This window comes from Drosophila novamexicana, unplaced genomic scaffold, assembly GCF_003285875.2.
Source record: "Drosophila novamexicana strain 15010-1031.04,08,12 unplaced genomic scaffold, DnovRS2.1 tig00000462-arrow-pilon, whole genome shotgun sequence".
NCBI classification, from domain to species: domain Eukaryota; kingdom Metazoa; phylum Arthropoda; class Insecta; order Diptera; family Drosophilidae; genus Drosophila; species Drosophila novamexicana.
The window spans coordinates 1,802,962-1,814,335 of NW_020824806.1; the positions used below are offsets into that span (position 1 = coordinate 1,802,962).

Consider the following 11,374-nt stretch of genomic DNA (forward strand, 5'->3'; position numbering starts at 1 on the left):
TTTTTTTTTTTTTTTTCTTTGCGTTTTCTTGATGAGGTACAAGTGCCTTTATCTAACTAGACGAAATACAAGCTCGAGACTGTTGACAACTTAAAACCGAGAGCTCAGGTACAAGGTACATGGAGAAGTTTATTTGAATTTCGTTTTTTATCGTTCTGAGCACCTGACAAGCGCCACCTGCGCGAGATGCATGTATTAGAATCACATTTAACCAATTTATATTCTTCAAAGTGTCTCGAATTGGGTCTCAGTTTCGTCTGAGTCTCGTTCAATTAGGCAGAGTCTTAGTTTCATTTGTGTTTTGGTTTGTTCGCCCGCATGTCCTTCAAAGTTGCAATTATTTCTAGCATTTCATTAGTCAGTTTTAGAGAGCACGTAATTTCTAGTTGATAAGAAGCGAAGCTGCATTTATAGTTCGTTGTTTACATTCTGTTTATATTTCTTCTGTTTGGAAAAAAAGAAACCAGATCCATAGACGTAGCCGGCTGAGCGTAGCCATAAACTCGAGCACCTTAGTACTACTAGAGTATCGAATGGTAGACGGGCTTTATTGTTATTATTACTGATACTGATAAGTATGTATGGTAAGTAGCTTCAGTTTCGATTTTGGTTTTGGTTTCGGTTTCATTGACAATCAGCACAAAAATTGCGGCGAGACAATTAAAAAATGCCAAAACTTGTCAGCGGGCTAATAAATTCATAAAAAGCCCAATATTGGCAATGATTATTGGAGCCAAGGTATTGGCGTATTGGGAAACCCGCTCGCATACGAGCTACGTGCTCGACCTGCAAAAGCATAAATCAGTAATGCAACTAGATGAAGAAAACATATTGGAGGCTAATGCAACCCCATTAAAATGGTCAACGGTCTGTCGGCTCAGTTTGCACATAAAACATGAAGTTGGACCCAAAAGTTTTTGCAAGCGGGTTGGCGGTGAAATTTGATAGCCAAGTGAAATGTGCGTAGGTGACCCTTTGGAGGCACGTTTACACGCATATTCACATGCGTCCGTATCCGAACAATTGGGGGATTTGGATGGACAGCTCGTAGTTTTTACTTATGCCAACTTTGTTGGCTGTTTGCGGCTTTGTTTAATGGCTTTCTGGCTGTGACGTCGCCTTGGCGCGGGCCGCTTTATCATTTGCGACACAAATAGAAATACGAAATATGCCTCATCGAAGGGGCGAAAGCAATTTTAAATATTTAGATAAAACTCGAACGAAAGCGAAAGAACCAAATCAACTGATATGGGCCCCCCAAAAACACTTTAGATTAGCGACGGCCCCAACGTCGACCTATTTCAAATTTACGAAACATTCGCACAGTGCCTGCTGTTCGTGTTCGCCTTGCAGTTTGGGGCGCAACGTGTCTGGCCGGGGGCAACAATACGAGGGGTGTGTGGGGGAGGTAGGATGTCTGCTTTTTGTATCATTGAGTGGATGTGCGAGCTGCTGTTGCCTTATATCCTGCACTTGATTGGGCGCCGGCAGTGCACGACGTTGATTGACTAACCAAAGGGATGTATATACACAGTATATCTGTCCGTAAGGATGCACAACATTTGGGCCCACTTGTTGACATCGCTAACAAGCCGGGGCTGCCTCCCCGTCTGTCTGTCTGTCTGTCTGTGTGTCCGTCTCACTGCCTGCCTGTTTGTGTTTGTGTTTGTCAGCTCGTATTGTTGGCCAAAAACAAAGGCGTCACAACAAGACACAAACTAGACAGACAGCGTCAACAACACCAGCAGCAGGCCTCAGTGCCGGGCGCGTCGAGACAATAGCCAGTCAATTCCAATGCTATAAGATCGAGGAAAACACACACACATTCATATATGTATATATATATATATAGTATCTGCATGAATATGTATGAAGATGCTCTTGTACATAGAGCACAGCTCTTGTGCCAGTTTGTTTGTTGCTTTAAACAAATTATTTTTAGCACAGGCATAACTATTAAAAGAAAATTAATGATTTTTGCTTTGCGCTTTCAAGTTGCATAAATAAGACAAACATGATGTGTGTGTGAGTGTGTGTGGGTGGCAGTTGGCAACAAGGGCAACCGCCCGATGCTATGCAACTTAAAACTAATCAAATCAACAGCACCAAATTCTATAAACGCCAAAGGATGTGCCCGTGTAGCAGGAGTGCGGGGAATGCAGGAGGCTGTTGCAAGGCACGGCCGAGAAGCATCTTGAGAGTCACGATGCCACCAAGGTGGGCATACGAAATGTGCTTTGCACGTTATTAGTATGCAGGTGGTAGTTGGTATTTGTATAATAGCATCATCAGGTGTGTGTGTTCCCGAGAATTTATTGTCTGTATGCGTGGCACTTTATATATATATAGTGTATAAATGTGTGCGTACATCAGGCATCGCCATGTTGAGCGACAGGGGGCCATATCCATAGCCATATTCGAGCCAACTTGGCAACTGCGAGCGGCGCTGACAAAGAAACGAAAAGCGCAGCCGACAGACAACAATTTTGTATCTAATAGTTTTTGCAAACTGATGTTTTGCAGCTGCTGCGCTTTGTATTGTGTATTGTTTAATTACAAATGTATCGATACAAGTAGCTGCATATAGATAAATACATGTGCTCATAGGCAGTAATATCTCGGCGCTGCGCACATTGTAGCAAATTTTTAATCGTGCGATTTATATGCTCTCTCCGAATTAGATAATTTAGGTGAAGACCAGCCATAATTATATTATTAAGGAATTTCGTCGTTCAAAGCAATTGATTAGCTAAAAATGTAAACAACAAGCTTTAGCCGGACTCAGAGCCCGTCCGTGTGACGCCCTCCGTTTAGGCCTGGGTTCAATGTATGTGCATTACGGCAATAAATTTGAATATTTGTGACAAAAATGCATTAAACGGGACATTTAAATACATATTAATGAGTATTTAATTTGATTTTTATCATTATTCAATTCGCCCATTGCCGTTTGACTTAAAAATAAATATAAAAAAAACAAAGTACACAAATCCGATTGGAATTGGAATTATAAAAGTCGTGTTCCGCCTTGGAATATTCTCGGATGCAGTTTATTTTTCTGGCAAATCAACTTATTTTGCAACAAATTAATTTTCCGCACATTAAAGTTAATCATGCGATGCGAAATAAATTAAATAAATGCGCATAGAGAAAGAGAGAAAGGGGGAAGAATAGCAAGTGAATCAGTTTCTATAAACAAATCATGTGTGTTTAGTATAACAATCTGTTGTCTATATACAAAATAATCGGGTTACAAAATTTACTTTTATCAATTTATTTTGCGCCCCGTATCCGTAAGCTTTGCACTGACACCTTGTCCAACTTCTACGTAAACAAACTAAACAAGTTTACACAAAACGCAACTAAAAAAACCTTTCTATAATGAAACCCACCTCAAGTTTTATTGTAAGCTTTAAAACTAGCTCGAAAATCGATAAATATAAAATTTTATTGCTAAGCGCTTTAACTATTTCCACTGAGAACATATTTTACTATTTGTTTATTTTCATATTGTATTATTGTTGTTTTTAACTAGGCCTTAAAGCTTGCTTGCATAATTTAAAGTTTGTCATAATATCTGCGCTGTTTGCTTTGGATTTCATAACATATAGCACAAATATCAAATAATTCCTCAGAATTGAAGTTGAGGATAATCAAATACTTGGTTACGTATTTGCAATTACATAAATATATTGCAATTGGAATATCATATTCGCCAGTTACGTGTTATTGGGGGAGGAATATTGTTATTGTTCAGTTCTCAGTTTACAGAAATGTATCTACTGCAAAGGCTACTTAATTTTCTGATACCCAAATGCGTTTAATTGTAAAAAAGGAATTAATTTCGTGTGCACACCTAATTAATTTTCTTGTATTTTTAGTAGCTTCAATTTGCCGGCAAGGAAAATGGCAAGCAAATCAGTTAGACGACATTTTTGTTCGCTGCGTAGGCTGTCTGCATGTGTGTGCGTGTGTGTGTGTGTGTGTGTGTGTGTGCGGTTAGAGTTGACGTCCTTCGGTGGCCACCAAGAATATCTCGTTCTTCGTTTGTGCGTCAGAGATATGTCAGCTGCAGACATATTTACATCATCGCCCTTGAGATGAGACGACAAATGGCAGCACCCGAAAAGCTAATCGCTTACAAGCGAAATTCTGCCCCATTTGATAATGGATCGGGGTAGACAGATATATGGCACTATCGTATATACATATGTGAGGTAAAGTGAATGTTGTGCGCAAATTGAAACCACATTTGTTAGGCAGCAAATACTCTGGAATTAGCATTTCAAATGCCGATCTAAACTGGAAGATAATGGCAAAAGTGTCGTCCATTACGAGGCGTCTAGAAAGTGGCTTACAATATGCGAGCACAATAAATCGCAATACCGGAATGACCAGACATATAATAAATGTACCTCCTCTATATAGTATAGAATATAGAGTATATAGTATAGGATGTGTAGTATAGAGTATAGACAAGTGGGTGCTATGCCTTTTACTATATATCTGGCTGCTCAATGGGCGGGCTGCTTAACATGCACACTGTGATGAGCGGCGGCTTGCATAACTGTAGTTACAAAATGCTCAAGTCGCCAAGTCCGAATATATACAGTGCGCACTGTAGCCGATCGAAATCGGTTGACTATCGAAATCAGTATGCGTTGGCACGGTTCAGTTTTATTTGCTGTAAACAATAACTACGCTACGCCAATTTCAATTTTAATAAACAGTTAAAATTGAGAATTAATTAAGAAAAACTCGAAAAAAAAAGAAGAAAAAATAAATAAAAATAAATAAACTACGCGAGGTGCCGGTCACTGATTGCGGGAGACAACGTATCGCATAGATAGTAAATATCGAAAAATGGAACGAAGGCAAATTACTTAAAAATGGAAAAAAGTCAGACATTAGATAATCGCTGAAATGGGTCAGTACGACGATATTTGTATATATAACTCGTAAGAATAAATTTGTATAAAATACAAAAAAGCCAACGCCAAAGCCAAAGCCAAAGCGAAACGAAACGAAACGCAACGCAAATTGCAAGTTGATTGTGGCTTGTTTATAAGTACGAGGCGATATTTTTGCATTGTTTATTACGAGTATGGCTATGGCTATATAGGTCTATGGATATAGGTGTGTGTACAGCCATGCGCCTAGGTGTATCTATGGGTGCAAATGTGAGTTTATAGCTAACTGGCATGAGCATGCGACAACTTTAAGCGTCTTTTAATGTGCTGCTGCCGCTGTTGACAGAGACTCAGCCAGAGATGGAGACCGAGCCGTTCTGCTAGCTGACAGATACATATATACTTACATACATACATACATACATACATATATATAAGTTTGTATGCATATGTATATATGTGAAATGTTGAAAATGTGCGCGACGCCAGTCGCATGAAAATTGTCTACAGCTACCGAATATGCTTTTGATTTTAATTTTAATGTTTATTTCATTTTGGTTTTTTTGTTTTTTTTTTTTTGTCATTTTAATTTCTTCTTTATTTTTTTATTATCATTGTTTTGCATGTCGTTTTTTCTCCCTCAATTTGTTTTTGGAGGGCATTTTTCGTATACTATGCGACAATGAGACAGCGACAAATTCAAGGCAAGTTGTACGTACTATATATCCATATATATATACAGATATATATATATATATATATATTGTATTAAAATTCATACTTGTGTAGTATTAGCAGCGCTGTAGCTCGCAAATGTTTGTGTAAATGCCACAGCATATTTATGAAGATACAAAATAAAAATGTATATACAAAATAACAACAATAAACTAAAGCATGTACATATACAATAATACATTATCTGTTGACGTACCAAAAAGTAGTCGTTAAAGTTGTTGTTGCTTTTGCCTGTTGCCTGTTGGCTGTTGGCTGGTATTTTACTTATTATTTTAATATTAATATCAGACTCTAGATATAAATTAAACAAATACACATGAACAATGGGCACACATACGAACACACACACACACGCACATATATGTAGGCATACACATGCACATACCCATATCCATGTTTCTATAGATACAGATTTATGTATGGATGTATGCATGCATAGATACTCGAATACTTCTTCGCGGAATATCGTCACAACAATAACAAAACATTTTTGTTGCTGCTCTTTCTTCACAAATTAGAATTTATTTTAATACACGGAGGTCACGTTCATAGCACGGAGGCAGCGCTGCTTGTTGCTCCTATTGTTGTTGTTTTTGTTGTTGTTGACGCACAAGATATTGGAAGTGTGTGTAAGTGTGTGTGCTAGTATGCACAAAGCTGCATAACTAAATTAAATGCATTTAGAATAATAACAGCATCAGCCGAAGTAACAACAACAGCTAGAACAGCTACAACAACAAGAACAAGAACAACAACACGAGCAGCAGCAACAACTGCGAGCAGCGGCAGCAGCAGCAGCAGCAGCAGCAGCTACTGAAATGCAATCACAAATTGCGCTGTGACGTCACAAATGCGCCCAGCGATAACACAAACTGTGTATCTGCGAGATACAATTGGCTCACATTGTGGTTGCCTAATTTACAAGTGCACGCACACTATTCCAACACACAAACACACACACACAGACGCACACACGCACAAGCAATAAATGCATACTCGTATTTTGGTTAGAACTGCGTAAGTTTTCTTTGCTTTATTTCAAGAATTTGTATGGAAAAAATATTCTTGCGCTGCGGCGACGGCTACCGGCGAGTTGTGACTGCGACTTGGAGATCTCGATCCACATCCACACAGACCGACGCGACGGCGACGGCAACAGCGACGACGGCGGCGACGACGACGACGATTGCCTGTCAAAGCAAAACGTCAAACTGATTTCGCTCAGAGCTGCAAAGCGCGGCGCACCGCGTTACGATACGAAAACACAAAACAATATGAATATAATAAAAGAAAAGAAAAACTAAAACAATCTGCGGGATACAAACGCGAAGCGAACGCACATCACGAGAAGTACAAGTCCGAGTACAAGCATGAGCATGAGCATGTGTATGAGTATATCAGTAGATACTGAACTTGGCAACGCCAATCGCCTTCGCCAGCTGAGAGCGTGAGCGTGAGCGAGAGAGAGAGAGCGAAAGAAGTCAAAGCAAAGCAATGCCAAGCAAGACACACAGAGCGCCTCAGAGATCGGGAGAGCGCGCACAGAAGAGAGCCCGAAGTGGACTGTTGCTGGCGCTGAGCGCGTGAGCAGCCCAATAGTTGAAGCAATGAACACGATCGTGCGTGAGAGACAAACGTGAGTGACCGAGCGCTCTGACTTAACAGAGAGAGAGAGAGAGAGCACAGCTCGGTCAAGCACGTGGCACGTGACGCGATTGAGCAATCAGAAGCGACGATCGCAGCCAGCACCAACGCCTCGCACAGTGGTTGGAGAGCAAGTGAAACAGAAACAGAAATTGAAATGGGAATGAAATGTGCTTAGGCTGAGCTGCTGTTGCCGTTGTTGGCTTTGCCGCCGCAGCTTAGCGGCGTTTGCCTTTCGTTGCGCTTAGCGAGCTTTTGTTGTTCTCTGGTAACTGTAATTGCGTTTGCTTTCGCTTTGGACACGAGCGCTTTATCAGCTGGCCGGGACGGGCAACAGCTTTGGCTGGGTATCAATTAATTAGTCAGCCAGTTATTTAGTCTGGGCCTGCATGCAAACAAATCACGGCAACGTAGACCCACTTTCAGCCCAACACACACACACACACACACACTTATATATAAACTTACACATGTCTATTGTATTTGAATTTATGGCATGCCGTGCACTAAAATATGAATTATTATTACCTGCTGCTGGCGGCGCTGCTGAATTTCCACAGAATTTTTTCAACTGCAATTTCGCAGCTAATTAAATGATGCACTCACAGAAACAGAAACAGAAACCGTTGCTGTTGCAGTTGCAGTTGCAGATGCGATTGCAGAGTCTGCGTTGCATTACTTAGTCAGTGGCGCGTCGTTGAATAAATCACAAGAATTCGGCGATAAAATAATTAGAAATCAACGCGCGTTCATTCAAATAGCCAATCGTTGTGGCAGCCACCAAATGTTTTCCAATTAGAACCGAGCTACTGCTGCTGCTGTTTAACTAATACTGATACCGATTCGGCAACTGATTCCGGGCAGATAGTCACGATATGGGCCAGTTGGCCAGCCAGCGGGGCGCTCAGTTTGTCAGTCAGTCAATCGGTCAGTCGTTTAGTCGGTCAATCGAGCATTCGAGCATTCGTGTGAGTCGAATATTCACTAGCAATAGAACAATTTTCCCTATTTTTCCTTTATTTTCTTTACTTTTTTCTTGTTTCTTGTTTTTTTTTTATTTTGTCTCTGTGTGTGTGTGTGTTTGTGTTGTGTACAACAAAGCGTTGCGTTTCTGTATCTGTATCTATATATCTACAGGCGGACGCCTCGTTGCGTTGCGCGCACCGTGCTTCGTGTATCTATCAATTCTGCCAAAACTGAACTAAAACTCTCAAGTGTGCAAAAATCCTACATAAGTGAAGTATCGGCGGCAGAACCAGTGGCAGCCGTGGCACCCGAACGCGACTATGTTGAGCAGCTGAAGCTGAAGCTGTAGCTGCTGAGCAAATGTTGGTATTGACGACTGCGGCGGGCACGAATGCCGCAACGAGCGCTGGCATAGGCACAGATAAAGCTACACACACACACACGCACACACGAACAACAACTGGCAAACATTTGGCTTGTTGCATGCCCGCGAGCTTCCCAATGTTGAGATACAAAAAAGCTTCCAAGCTCCGCTAGCTAAGGGTGGTTTACTGTGCGGGCGCCAGGTAGCGCAGCGGCACACAGCGACAGCGCAGAATAAAACTGCAAGTTGAAATGAAAGTTTGTTTCACACACTCGCAAATACACACACACGTACACATGTACGCTTGTGTGTGAGTGTGTGTGTGTGTACGTGTGGCACTTGCGCCAGCTGCCTGCCATGCAGCGGCCAAAAGTGTGCTACAGTTTTTGCAAGGCGCAAGCGCCGCATTAAATGTTGCCAGCAAAATGTTGCTAAAGCACGCAGCAGCAACAAGTTGCTGGGAGCGAACTTCATGTAGACTATTTAAAAACTAAGATTATTTTGATGAAACATGGGTAAAAGTGGGTAAAAGCTATCAAATACATGTTAAAGGCAGAAAATTGAAATTCCTGGAATTTGAACCCGCATCTAGATTCTTTCTAGAACTGTATTATAGTATTACAAGGATTTAAAGCTACAAATTATAACAAATGTTTTCAAATTGAAATATTTACTAAAACCTCTTAATGCATTTATCGTGGCCAACTGAAGTCCGATTTGGTAAAGATATACCTCCTTAGACTCGTGAAGCGCCATAGAACAGATAGGATTCAAAAGTTGTTGATTTGTGGACAGAACTAATTTTTGCAAAAATTGTCATGAAACCCCTTGCCTTTTTTGTCAAAATTGGTCAAATGCCCATCGTTGATCCTGATCCTTACTAGTCTATAACACCATGTGTTTTGAAAATCGCCCGTAAAATACCTGAAATATTCAAATCTTAGACTTCTCAGAGTGCTTCAATTTAACATAACTCGCTTTGAGGAGGTCCGATCTGGGAAATAAACACCTCTCTGGACCGTGAAAAGAATAACTGACAATTAAAATATAAAAAATCAGTTAAAATGAATCAAATCTTAGAATGCGGATTTTTGAATGCCAACCGACGGTCCTCGATCCTTACTAGTCTAATACACTTCATCATAAAAAATTCGAATTGAATATAACTCGTCTATATGAAGTTCTATATAATATATAATTCTTAAATATGATATGTTAGAATGCTAAAAATTGTAAATATTATTTAATAATCTTCGACCGTCTCCTTCGATGCAGTTTTTCATGGCAAACACAAAATGCGTCGTAGCTCAGTTGAATTTCAATATGAACGCAGCTGCGAATGTTGCTAAACAATGTTGCTAAACATCTTCAGGCTGCAGTGGAAAAGCGCTGCAACTTTTATGCTGTTGCCATTGACAACTGTTGCGTGTGGCCCGAGAGCCGAAGGCTGGCGAGTACGACTAGAGGCAATGCATACAAACACATGCACACACACGCACGCACACATTTGCAGATGAGGGCTGGCAACATAATTACGCACTCGCTGTGTACTAAAAAGCCACACAATTGTTGTATTAAACACATTAAATGTGTGTGCGCTGTATACATGTTGGTAACGGTAGCTTTTCTTCTGCTTCCCTTTGTGCGTGCAGACACACACACACACGCACACACACCCACATAGCTTTTTTTTAAAGTTTAGCTTGTATTGGTTAGTAATAACGGACCGCCTCCTCGGCATAAAAAGGGCAAACAGCTATTGTACTTTATGTAGGCATCGCAGCAAGTGTTTCAATGTAGCCTGTGTGTGTGTGTGTGTGTGTGTGTGTGTGCGTGTGTATGTGTAGATATGTATCTATGGCGCGTTATATAAAATTTATAAATACTTCTAAGCGGTACCTCCAAAGGTGCTGGCTGCGTGTGTGCCTGGTTGTGTATCTGTGTGTGTGTGTGTGTGTGTGTGCGTGTGTGAGTGTGTGTGTGTGGGTGTTACTATGGGCGGTTAGGCTACCCGCCCATTGGCGACTTTATTGCTGTATTATTGGCCTTTAATTTGACCATCAATATTTTCCCAGGCATCAGCGTGAATTTCCTGCGTTTTCCGTTTGGCTAATTTGTGTTTTGTTTCTTTTGACTTTCAATTGCTTTGTTTTGCTGTCGTTCTAGTTATTGTTTTTATTTTATTATTTGTGTTGTTATTTAACTTTACTTTGCAGGCTATGCAATTTAATTGATTTATGGGCTGGTTATTTATATATAGAGGGTATTGAAAGACCATTTGTTTGGGCAGGGAATACGCTCTATTTATATCCCTTCTCTTTTATTTACTGCGACTTCTTTAGATTCATTTCGATTTTTGATAAATAAATAATTTGGCATATACTTTAAGTTCCTGAAAGAAGAAGCCGATAGCAAAGTTAGGCTCTTCGTTGTTATTTTAATAAAAAATAATTAATAATAATAAAGTAATAAGATTTAAGCAAATTTAACTTCCTTTGGGTTCTGAGATCTTTGCTTTCATGCATTGCGAATGGACGGACGGACAGACATAAGGACATAGATCGAATCGGCTATTGATGCTGATCAAGAAGATATGTATGTACTTTATGGATTCGGGTTCTTTCCTTTCGCCTGTTTTTAGTGGGTTCAGGGTAAAAAAAGAACTTAAGTTCTCTATATCTATCCCAAAGGATGCAAGTTCTTGGAATAAAGCCAATTCCAATTGTGTCTTTTAAAGTATTTATAACATAACTTA

The 11,374-nt window shown here is 40.3% G+C and overlaps 1 long non-coding RNA gene across 1 annotated transcript in view; it reads left to right on the top strand.

Annotated features, from left to right (window-relative positions):
* Positions 1–11,374, top strand: part of LOC115761085 — a 54,093-nt gene that overhangs the window by 2,776 nt on the left and 39,943 nt on the right. The gene's annotated exons all lie outside the window — the stretch shown is intronic.